Source organism: Quercus robur, chromosome 6 (assembly GCF_932294415.1).
Source record: "Quercus robur chromosome 6, dhQueRobu3.1, whole genome shotgun sequence".
Taxonomy (NCBI): domain Eukaryota; kingdom Viridiplantae; phylum Streptophyta; class Magnoliopsida; order Fagales; family Fagaceae; genus Quercus; species Quercus robur.
The window spans coordinates 51919566-51932616 of record NC_065539.1 but is presented as its reverse complement, the minus strand read 5'-3'; the positions used below and the strand labels follow the sequence as shown (position 1 = coordinate 51932616).

The 13051-nt window shown below is 34.0% G+C and overlaps 1 pseudogene; it reads right to left on the bottom strand.

Moving 5' to 3' along the window:
• Nucleotides 1-580: 580 nt before the first annotated feature.
• LOC126689758 (amine oxidase [copper-containing] alpha 2, peroxisomal-like) lies at nt 581-6103 on the bottom strand (annotated as a pseudogene).
• Between the last annotated feature and the right edge of the window lie 6948 nt (nt 6104-13051).

Genomic DNA, 13051 nt, shown 5'->3' with positions numbered 1-13051 from the left:
ACAAAAAAACAAAAACTAACCATTTATGTTTTTTCTTCTTCTCCTTACAGATTTTCTTCTCAAAAAATATCTATCTCTATCCTTATTAATTAGCAAATGCCATTAATTGCTAAAAGCTTATTAATTACCTCTCTCTCTCTCTCTCCTTGTTAATTGGCATATGCCATTAATTGCTAAAAAAATTATTCTAAACAAATGCTAAAAAAATGACCATTTATATATGTTTTTACTTTTGTCTTACGCGCGCTAAATGCTCAATTTCATTCTCCACCCACCATTTTTAAGTTATCTATCCTTTTTTTTTTCCTCTCCTCTTCTCAACACTAATGGAAGTCAATCTCAAATTAACGAAACCAACAAGATCATCTTCCATCTACTTTAAAAGCTTTAGGTCTAGTTTTAATATTTGAATACTCCCTCATATTAACTTGTACGCCAAAAAAAAAAAAGAACACTCAACCCCAAATGGTATCTAAAGCTTCATCTTTTATTTGGATTCATTATCCATTTTATGACAATCAATGACAAAGGATATCATTATTGAATCTAAGTTACTACACTATAATGTAAAATCTCATCGCTAATTGGTGCAGTTAGGCCAGTGTACAAGATTTGGAGGTCTTGTTTTAAGGACTGGATTACTATCAAAGAAATTGGTTGGCTGGAGTTCAAACCCACCACTCAAGGTTGGCATCACTGGAAAATCTTCCTGGCAAGGCACATGATGAAATCCAATGGTGTGCCACAATACTATGTCCTTGTTTTTAATTTTCCTATTCCTGCATTCATATAACAAACAAACAAACAAAGTGAATTAGAAAACATTAGTCACAATTACCATAATCTACAATTACTTTCTTGTAAATTTCTAGCTAGCGAAGTTTAAAAGTGTAACAGAGGATTTGTATTCATTATCTACTACCTGAGGCTCCAAACTGCTAAGGTATCATCTCCTTGACTTTGATCAACAAATAGTCCTCCTGCCCATTTTTCTGACTTGTTATACGGTGTAACCCACACATTATTATTAGTGAAGGCTCCTCGAATTTGTGGATAATCATTGTACGACAAGAGAGGGCGTGTTGTTGTTCCTGGAATTAGACGGTAACCAACATTGTTCCCAACTTTGGTTTTCTTATTAGGATTCACAACTACTAGCTCAACTGGTTTCAAGCCAAATTGAATTCGGGCATCAGATTCAGTTTTAGCAGTTTCACTAACTACTGTCCAATAACTTTTTCTTGGTGAGCTATGGTTGGTTACTTTGATTGTTTCCAAATTGTTTTTGACAAAGGAATTATCTTCACCATCAACATCAAGGTCAAGATAGTACGTTAAGAAGTGGTCATGGTAGACACCAATAGTGTTTTCTACTAACAATGTGCCATACACATTCTCTTTTATTTGATTTGTGTGAGTATATGCCACACCCTTCACCTCTAGAATTCCTGTTAGTCCAATCTATTAAGATAATTTGAGAAAGGCTCACTGTAAGAGACAAAGAAATAAATAGGAAGACATACTATTAATTCATAGGAGCTTGCTATGTATACTGTCACCTTATTTAGTACAAAAAATTTAGGTTTGATGAAAAATTGACAGTAAGTCTGAAGTCACAATAAATTTCACAATTGTTAACTTATTGTAGTTACAGATTGTTGTTGATCTATAGTAAAAATTATGTTAGTGATAGTTTTAAGTGAAAGTGATATACTTATAATAAAAATTTGCTAGTTCAATAGTTGTAAAATTTGTTATGAGATTTATTGGTGTTTGTAGTGTTGTTGGAAAAATATTTCTTAAGCTATTAAGATACCCCCAATTTGATGGAGCCACTTGGCTTGAATTCCCAATCAATAATGAAATCATAGTTGCCCACAGTTGCAACCATCCTCACCACTAGGCTCACATCTGGCCTAACTTCTGTAATCTGCAATACCATAAAATTGTCAACTAAAACTACTACTTGTTCAAACAATACAACAACAATCACAATAATATTACTTACAACTTCCCGGGGAATACCCAATTCAGTGTGACGCCACATTATATTTCCAGCATGATTTTCAAATATGCAAAAGGCATTAGATATCTTCACTGGTGTACCATCGCTCGAAGCATAGTATGCATCTAAAAATACTGCATTGGCAAGGCAATCGGCTAAGGGCTTAAGTGACACTGCAGATTGACCAAGCCCAAATTCACCACTATCAAAAAAGGTTTCGTAGTACCATTCCTCTGTTGGATCCATGTATGGCACAAACAACTCAAATATGAATCCTCTATACAAAACCTGGCGATATTTTTTCTTCTCAAGGTCATAAATTGATGCTAGAGAAATTATTGGACCAGCTCGTACGTCGAATCCTAGGTGGAATTTCCAATTGGCCCAACTAAATACAAAGAAAAATTGAGGCTTGTTAATTTTTTCAGGTTCAAGAACTTGTAGTCCTAGCCCAACCCTTTAAATTAGGCCAGGATTGCAATAAGTTTTGTAAAAGCTTATACATAAAATTTGTAATATTTCTAATTTCACTCTAAGCCATAGATATAAAAGACTAAGAACAGCCATTTATGTAGCTATGTAGCAAATGAATGACATGTTTCCAACTAGCCCAAATTAGGTCGGCTGTGACCAGGTCAACTTCATGAGGTTTGGGCAAACATCCTCAGAATGTGGAGCCAAATATTGTGCTTTTTAACATAGACGTGCTATTTGATCGAGTCTAAGTCTAAAAGTTTAATATCAAACCTAAAAGGACTGCTACAATCGTTGAATGTAAATCGTGTAATACTTTTACAAGGCAACTTGTTTAGTACAACACAATTTCAACGTACCATGAAACTTCAATGATACATTTCCGCCCGCACCATGTAACCTAGGATTAGGTGAGCTATCTAAAAAAAATTAAAAAAAAAAAAAAAAATTCTAAGACCATGTAAAAATGCCACAATTTGTTTCACAATTATTCACATTGAAGATTGTGAATGGTGAAGAAAAAACAGTGGTTTCATGTGAAAATAACAAACAATTAGTCACAATCTGACACGCATGCACAATAATTGTGGCATTTTATGTGATATTAGAATTATTCAAAAAATAATTCTACTACCACATAAAAAGTCACAATTTTAATCACAATTAACCTATGATTATGATCCACCATCTATAACTTTTGCAAGGAACTATAGCTCACATTCTAGAGATGGTATATGTTGCATGTGTCCCCTTTCAGATAGAGGTGGACCCCACAATGTAGAGTCCATCCCATGTGAGGGGAGGACAAATGCAAGAGAAACAGCATGTATTTTCTCCATATTCTGCTACTCATAAAGTCGTGGCATTTTTACGTGGTTTTAAAATATTTGAAGAAAAAAGAAACACAAAGTATTAGGTGAGCTTCATAGCCCCATCTTTTCAGCATTGGTATAAATGTTGGTCAATGTCAGTAGTCATTGTATAATCAGAGAAACTAAGAGAGAGAGAGAGAGAGAGAGAGAGCAGTGTCAAACCTTGCCAAAGTGAATATTATACGAAACAGATAGACATATGGCATTAATTTGTTTTGTCATGACTATTTTATAGATGTTATGCTCCATGCCTTTTGGAGCCTTATTGGCCGATGTATCTTCTCTTATTTGTTTTGCCACTTAATTAGCTGTCGTTGAATAAAAATTTTAACCCTCACTTTTTTGTATTTTACTTTACACTTCATTAATTGTTGGTATGGAATGGTTAATTTTTTTAAATATTTATTTTAAACTTTAGTTACTTTAAAAGGATAAAGTAAAATAAATATATTATAAGTTGTGATTAATAGAATGTAAAATAGAACATAAAAAGTGGCACTGATAATTTGTATTAAGCTCATATATTAGGTTTTCCTATAATAAGAAAGGTTCATATATTAGGTGTTGTATCATCCTTTTAGCTTCATTAATAATATTTTTGAATTATAAATTTAAAAAGGGTAAATTATAACTTACCCACTTAGGGTTTGGCTGAAATTTAAATTACCTACCCGTAATTTAAAATTTGATACTTTACCCACCTGAGGTTTGACCAAAATTTAAGTTGTCTACCTGTGATTTGAAATCCTATGATGCAAGTATTCCGTTGGATTCTTTTTTATCTTATTTGATCTTGTATTTTTTTTTTTTTGTATTTTGTGTTTTTAGAGGAGAGAAACATAAAAGTAAAGCAAAATCACATATTTAGCCATGTTTTAACAGATGTGGGTTAAAGAAATCTGACTAAACTAACCACTAGTGAATAAAGTGTCAAATTTAAAACTACAGGTAAGCAACTTAAATTTCGACTAAGATAAGTTGTAATTTCCCCATTAAAAAAAATCTCAAAACATATTATAAACTCATGTATGATGTATATGTAAAATGTATAAATTAATTATAGAAATAACGAGTTGTCTAATTTATAAACCCTAGGTTGAGTTGATTGTAATACAATATATCATATAATTAACAATGAGGTCTCTCCCAAAAAAAAAAAAAGGCATTTGAAAAAGACTTTGAATAACGAAAAAATAAAAATAAAAATTAACGGACTTAGGGGTTGTTTTGATTTGCTGTTTCCATAACTCATAACTCAAAAATGGTGGGACCTATAGTTGAGAAATCCGTTTGGTTTTTGTTTCCATCATTCAATTCTCTGATTTTTGAGTTATGGAAACTGAAAACACATTTTAGGTGTTTTCAGTTTTCAAAACTCAGTTTCCAATGGCATTTTGGTAATTAAACAAACACAGAGGGACCCACTGGTCAGGGTTAGCCGCAACTTTTGACCCTTTTTTTTCCTTTCTTCTCCATGGTTCTTTATTTCGTTCTTTCTTCTTTTCTTTTTTTTCTTCCTTTTCGCCAGAATCTTGTTAGTTCGTTCTTCCTTTTTTTTGTTCTTCATCACAGAATATAATTGGTCTTCAATTCTTTCTTTCTTTCTTTTTTTCTTTTTTTTCTTCTTCTTTCACTAGGTTCAGGTTTCTGGTTTTTTTTTTTTTTTTTTCATTAGGTTCGATGAGTTTGGGTACTGGGGGTTGAAAAAATTAAAAAAAAAAAAAAAAAAAAAAAAAGGCTGCACCAAGTTATAGGTATGGGGCCCATAAATAGTTGAAAAAATTGAGTGATGACAAGTTGAGTGATGGTACCAAATAGACTTCGTGTAGGAAGTTGGGATATTTTAAGTGATGAGTGATGAAAATTGAGTGAGAAGTGATGAGTGATGACAAAAAAAAATCCAAACAGCCCCTTAATTTCCTAGACCATGTAATATCTCTAACAAAGACATTTAAACAAAACAAAAAAGAAGACTGGCCTGACAGTGTGCCCGTCAATCTTAAACCCTGGCCCATCAGGTTGCACCAAGGCTGCACCATTTAAACGAGGACCAAAGGGTGGCTTTTGCTTTGATTCCCTGTACTCCGTTCCCTCAGCTTTTGGCACAGGCACAATAAGCCTATCATTATATTCAACTATCTTTCATCTCATCAAGATCAACCACCAACGTTATTCCCTCCACTAGTCTCACATACAAATTCACTGTTCCATCTATATAAAAACACAAAAGCTTCAACACCCTTTTGCTCTTCAACTCTCCAATCCACCCAATTGTATAAGTTGAGCAAACAACTTTAGACAAGTTTAAGCCTCTCTTCTTTATAGACTTGATATAGGGTTCGTATGTTTGTGGCAATTCGACTGCAGCATCTTGTTCATCAAAGGTAAGCAAAGGATAGCCGTGTCCATGGTAAACCTTATCAGAGACTATCGCACGAGTCAATAAGCCTACTATGATCTCATGGGATTGTTTATCGAGACGTGCAATCACAAAGGCGCGGCGAGGTAGGGGTTTGGACTTGGGGTTTGAAAGCCATGAGTGGATGGTTGGTTTGTCTGGCTCGTCCAAACCTATGTACTGGAAAGTTATGCTAAGCTTTGAGCTGGGGTAGATTTTATTGACTATGGTTCGGACCAAGGTGAACTCAGAAGGGTTTAGAGAGTCTAGAGGGTGGTGCTGGTGGCTTGAGACAAATGAGAAGATGTAGAGGGATAGGAGTAGGAAAAGTATTAGTTTCAAAGTTGTAGCCATGGTTTTGTGTGGGTAGTTATTAATAGACGTGGAAAAACGGGCGGGTCGGGTTGGGTCAATCGAGTTTGCGAGTCAAACGGATCACGGGTCAAAATGGGTCATTTTTAAAACAGGTCAATCGGGTTGCGGGTCAAACGGGTCGCGGGTTGAGTCGGGTCAAGTTGACCCGTATTTTTCAAACAATTTTGTTTTTTGGAAATAGATGCAATCTGTCAATTGTTTATGAGTTCCTTAATTGTGATTAGATTCTCACTAGTGATATTGTTACCAATTACCACTAAACACTTGAATTGATACCCAAATTTGGTGCAACTCTTGTTCCAGCTTTATAGAAACTAATCTTGGTATAATCTTCAATCTATTTAAAGTAGGAAGAGAAAATGAAGGTGGCAAGTAAAAAATTACAAATTATAATGGAGTACATAACATATTAAGTAAAAAAGAATAAGTAAATATTTTATAAAAATTACACCTCAATCTCAATCTACTCAACATTGGTAAACGTGGCAAAACGTACGGGTCGGGGTCGGGTTCGGGTCGGGTCAATCGGGTCGCGGGTCAAAACAGGTCATTTTTAAATGGGTCAATCGAGTTATGGGTCAAACAGGTTGCAGGTCAAACGAGTCTGACCCGTTTTGCCATGTCTAGTTATTAAGCCTCTTTGCTCTTAAATAAGCATTTCGGAATGCCCCAATGCAAATTTGTTTTAATTAACTTATTTAAGACCATTCAACGGTCATATTTTATCTCTTTTAAGAGCATTAATATTGGTGTTAAAAAACTATAATTCTATTTTTAACACTATCAAATACAAAAATATGGCTACATTGGTAGAGCTAAAACCAAAAAATTTGGCTCTACAGCTATAATGCACAACTATTTTTGGCTATACACTATAGCTCATAGGTAACCATGGCAAAACGGGTCATAATTTTCTAACCCGACCTGATTAACTCGCAACCCGATTGACTTGTTTAAAAATGACTGGTTTCGACTCGCGACCCGATTGACCCGACCCAACCCGCCCGTTTTGTCACGTCTACCAACATTGAGTAGATTAAGATTAAAGTGTAATTCTTATAAAATATTTACTTATTCTTCTTTACTTAATATGTTATGTATTCCATTATAGTTTGTCATTCTTTACTTGCCACCTTCATTTTCTCTTTCTACTTTAAACAGATCGAAAATTATACCAAGATTAGTTTCTAGAAAGTTGAAACAAGAGTTGCACCAAATTTGGGTATCAAGTGTTTAGTGGTAATTGGTAAGACCCAACCCGCCCGTTTTGTCACGTCTACCAACATTGAGTAGATTGAGATTAAAGTGTAATTCTTATAAAATATTTACTTATTCTTCTTTACTTAATATGTTATGTACTCCATTATAGTTTGTCATTCTTTACTTGCCACCTTCATTTTCTCTTTCTACTTTAAACAGATCAAAAATTATACCAAGATTAGTTTCTAGAAAGTTGAAACAAGAGTTGCACCAAATTTAGATATCAAGTGTTTAGTGGTAATTGGTAAGTGATAACAATATCACTAGTGAGAATCTAATCACAGTTAAGGAACTCATAAACAATTGATAGATTGCATCTATTTCAAAAAATAAAAAATAAATAAATAAATAAAACTTGTTTGAAAAATACAGGTCAACTCGACCCAACTCGCGACCCGACTCGACCCACGACCTAATTGACCCACAACCCAATTTGCCATGTCTACTCATAGGTAATATAAAAATATATTTTATTCACACATTCTCTTTTTCTTCTACTAGTGTTCATGTGTTCACATTATGTAGGTCAGATTATTTTTTGTAATGGTTGTTGTTTATTGTAGTAAATATATTATTTTATTGTGTTGAAAGCTAAAATAAAACCACTAATATTGAGTGTTTTGTAAAGTGAGAAGGTAAAATAGATAAAGTAATTTTTTGAGAAGTCATATTGCTAAATTTATAGCTCCACCAATGTGGATGCTCTCAATTTAATTTTTTTTTTAAGGGAATTTTTAACAATTTAAGTAAATGCAAGATTTGTGTAAACTTCTCTTATGCCGATGAATAGATTTTAAAATTCATAAATAATCAATTTAACTTACTCTTATTATTTGCTTTTTTTGTGTGAATGAATAGCTCTGTGTAACTCTTAACTCTGAGTAGTCTTTTATTGGCCAAAGTTTTGTTACAACTTCACTCAATATCTTTGTATTGAATATGAATTTTAACAAATCTATCATTGGATTACATGTTTTTCTTATATCCTTCATACTTGCATAATTTTTAGATTATTAAAGATTCATAGCTATATCATCAATCAAATGTTTAAATTTCAATTTTTTTTGCATAAAAATTAATTTTATATATTTAATATTAAATAACATCTTATTTCAGTGGTGGCTCTAGGAATTTTTTTTAGGGTGGTAATTAAGAAACTTAAATTAAACAAAATTTATTAAAAATAAAACTTGAATATATTAACATAAAAAAAAAAAAAAAAAAAAAAAATCTCAAATACATAAAATTTTACAATTTCCTTCTACAAGTTTTTCGTATTTGAAATTGCTGTATAATAATTTCATTATTAATGCTATCAGTTACATCTTTTTCAATACACACAACGAAGTAATCATTAATTAAACTACTAATCTCCCATTCAATTACCAAAATCTTGCCTAATTAAATAAGTAACAATATAAACAAGATGCATCATACTTTTTTATGATATGTTCCAACCAATATTTTGTATTCTTTAAACTAATCAGGATTAAATCAATGCAATGCTCCACTGATTTTTTTTTTTTAGGGAAATTATGGTTAAGAGGTTGACAAGAACATCTTTGAAAATATGCTCTATTTATTTTCTCCTTATCATTAGGATGAAAATATGAGACCTTTTCTCATAGCTTAGGATCTAAAAGAAGATTATTCAAGTGCATACGAATTTGCTTAGAAGATGAAATTTGCAATAAAAGTTATTTCCTTATAAGAATTTTGCCAATAGTGCTAACAAAAGAATAAAGGGTAAACTATAAGTTCATTCAAAATATTCAACTTAGGCATTAAACCGTTACATTAATCATGTTCAATGAAGTATCGAAAAATTATTTTAGTGCATATACATATGTACAAGATGTATCACACAAATCCAATCAATTTAGCTAAGGACTAAAGCAAGCACTAACCAATTAGCTATTGGAAAATATGCATTTTTTTCTAGGGTGGTCAACAACCCATATTAATTCAAAATTCATTTTTTTAAGGTATATAAAAATATTTCCAAGATTAGGATGGTCCTATGACCATCCTAAATCATACATAACGCCTCCCCTGTCTGATTTATGTGAAATTTGACATGCATGTTAAGAATATAAAGAACATATAATTCAATGATTAAATTTTCAAAATATGTATCTATGTTAATGTTTTTAGTGGGAGTTATAGTTATTGGTTATAATAAAACTTTATCCATCTTTTATTTATTAAGAATTTATTTGCTTTTTATAAAAATTGCGCCTTCCATCTGATTTATCAAAATCAAAAAAATATTTATATTATTCTTTATTGGTAAATAACTAAATATAGTGGGCTACTATATTTACTGTAGTTACAAATTTATAATTTGGTTAGGTTTTGTGTTGGCAAATATAATTCATGACGATGTAAACTATAAGTCTAAGAACACAAAAACTTTCACAGCAAATATCACATCTATAGAGATGCCAGTCTGTGATTGGTCCAATTCATTATCATCGTCATTTACTGTAGATTGTTGTAACTGAATTAATACTTTAAATTCTTATTTTTAAGATATACCTAGCCAAATAATAGAAGCTTAATTGATCAAGATTGAAATTCCCATAAATTTTATGCCACCATTTTCAAATTTCTAATAGTTTCTTAAATTTTTTGTCTACGCACAACATCAAAGTTGACAATTATTTAGAATATCTAATCACGCAAATGACAATTAGCTAGTTATTCCGATTATTTTCCCCTCCTCTAACGAGTGGAGCCATTGTATGTGGGTAAGTCAACAGGCTTAGGAGGCCATGTGTTCAAAATTGGATGGCTTTTGAAGAATTTTGAAGGACGGAGCTCAAACCCGCTATGGTGGAAGCCTATATTGTGTGCCATGACACTATGTCCTTGTTGTTGAAGTCCTTGAAAGCTCGAAAATGTGTTAAAAACACAAGAGTTATTTAGACCCCCAAATTAAATATTACGACTCGATTGATTTTACTCTAACTTATACAAAGTGCGAAAAATAGCAAATGCAAGCGAATAAACTGACAAACTACTTTAAGCCATAATTATAATAACACAGCAGTAAAATGAAAGGTAAAAGAGTAGGGAAGAGGAATGCAAACATAAGATAACACGCCGATGTGTTATCGAAGAGGAAACCGAAGTACTCGACGTAAAACCTCTTCGTCGCCCTCCAAGCAGTAATAGATCCACTAGACAACCAGTTGGGATACATGGGTTAGCAAGAGGCCCTCCAAGCCTAATCTACCCAATGCACCTAAGCCCTCCAAGCTCCTACTCCAATAAAGGCTTCTCAGAACCGTGTCTTGTCTAGCTCTCCGGATCCCGCAATATGCCCAATTGCATCCGCCAAAGCCTGGCTTCTTCCAATACTTCCCAGTAGCACCAAAACCTCACTAAACACTTTGAAAGGGTGTGATAAGTGATTGGGTTATCAACCTTTCAATGGTATGGAAATGGAGAGGTAGGAGTTGAGGAAAATCCACAAGCAATTTTGTAGAGAATTGTGGGTATAACAATCTCTAACTCTTAAGGTTTGTGGCTATGGTTTTCTCTCAAAAGCACTCCTCAATATCTGTGGGTAATGTGGGTATATATAGTGTAGGTACAGAAAGTATGTATCAGAAATGACAGTTTGGCAAAACAAAATATTTCTTAGGTGTTTCGCGGGAAGGCCTTACCCACGAAATACTCGCGAAAACCAGCTGTCTCCATCCTTTCTTGACACTTCACGTTCCAGTCATGTGCAAGTCATATGCATCACTTCGTGGGATGCTTACTCATGAGCTACCCACAAAAACACTTCAGTCTTCAATTTTCCTTGAGTCTTTACACACACACACACTCTCTCTCTTTCTCACAACCCTTACAAATAAAACCCACATGAAATACAGGGTATAAAAGATTGAACATAATTATAATTAAATTTGGTACGAAATTAAAACCAACAAAAAAATAGTTGTAAATTACAACTTTACAGTTCCTGTAAGGTCTCAATTTACAATCCAAGCCCAAAACATATGGGATATTGGCCCAATGAATCCAATACAATAAATTTGTAAAGAGTGAGTCGAAGAACTGAACCCTAATGAATTAAACAACGGCTAGTACTGAATTGAATGACAATCAAACACAAGTAAGAGATTCTAATCTCAATATACTTTCAGTCCGAGGAGGTCGTCCTTGTATAAGTTAATCACAGATGGATACAAAGACAATTTAGATTGCTACAATACTCTCTCTCTATTTTTCCGATCCTCATCTCATGAAGGGTCTCTCACATTATATAGCTCCTTTTAGGTCATCTTGGTCTTACATTTGTTGATCATCTAATTCCCTACTTGAGTACTCGTCCCATCAGACATCCTCTCTGACTTTCTGTGAGTTGTGGTTGCCAAGGCAGCACTGTTCAAAGGTCTTCTCTACATTAATGCAGCCAGAAAAGTAGCTGCAGTGCATTTAATGCGGTGGTAAAAATTTTCCGTTAGATATTTTTGGGTTTCCTTCTTTCTAGTATGTTCGTAAGACACGTTCCTATCATGGGAGCTTCTTGGAAGGTCACTCCGAAATACATACTTGAGCTGCATTCATCATATCCGAGGAGGAGTTCCTCCTCGGATCACCCTCCACTCGCCCCCTACTTATGAGACTTTAATTGGGAACTCCTAATAACTGTTTGTTCCTCCTTAGACCTATCAATGTTCTCGGACAAATCCCATGACCCAATATATGATCTTGGGCTTTTATCCTTACAATAGCCCCTCAAAACTCCGGTTTTTTCCCTCTCATCCGAGGAGAAAAGTGGGGTTTTGATTTTTTAAGAGTTAACACCATTTGAATCCGTTGTTCGTACGTGTCGGAGTACCGTTTTATGTGCCTCATAATTATTACTGATGTTTTGTAGCCCACAAATCATCATTAATTGCTCCAGGCGGCGTGTTGTTCCCCAGATCCAACGGCGAAACTCAGATCCAATGGTTAAGCCTTTTCTTGGAAATTTGAGCAGGATAACTCCCACTCATTTCCATTTCCTATATAAAGCCTTGAGGGAACTTGTTTTCCTTTTACTTTACCAATCTTTAAGCTCTCTAGTGATTTCAAGCACTCCAACTCATAGAACTTCCCAAGTTACAAAGCTTCCCAAACCTCTCCCTTAAGAATTCTTCGAAAATCTTTTAAAAGCTTCAGAGATAAACATACTCATTCTCGTAAGTCCTTATTTCTTTATGTTCTCCTTTTTCTTCTCAGCCTTCCTCCTAGGCTTTCTTTCTTTTTTAGAAACTTCCTCTTGCATCATCTCCGTTCATTTAGATGGGTAGATTCAATCATTTAGTAGACTCTCCGGCTAGTATGGAAAGCTTTAGGGCCAAGTACCATATCCTCCAAGGAGTAGGCCTACAATACTGTCCCCCAGACCATGTACTCACGGATAGAGAGGTAGGCGAAGTTGTCATTCCAATGATCACCTTTATAGAGGGAGAAATGACACTTCTCATGGGTAGAACAACTAGAGATTATCTGCTCAACCATAGGTTATGTCCCCATCAGTGCGCCGCTAATATGAAAGTCTTAGGGTGTGTAGACGCTCTAAACGACCAGATGAACCTCGGTCTTACATGGCACGACATCATTCATTTGTACGAGTGTCATTCCCTTGCCAGGGGATATTACCTCAAA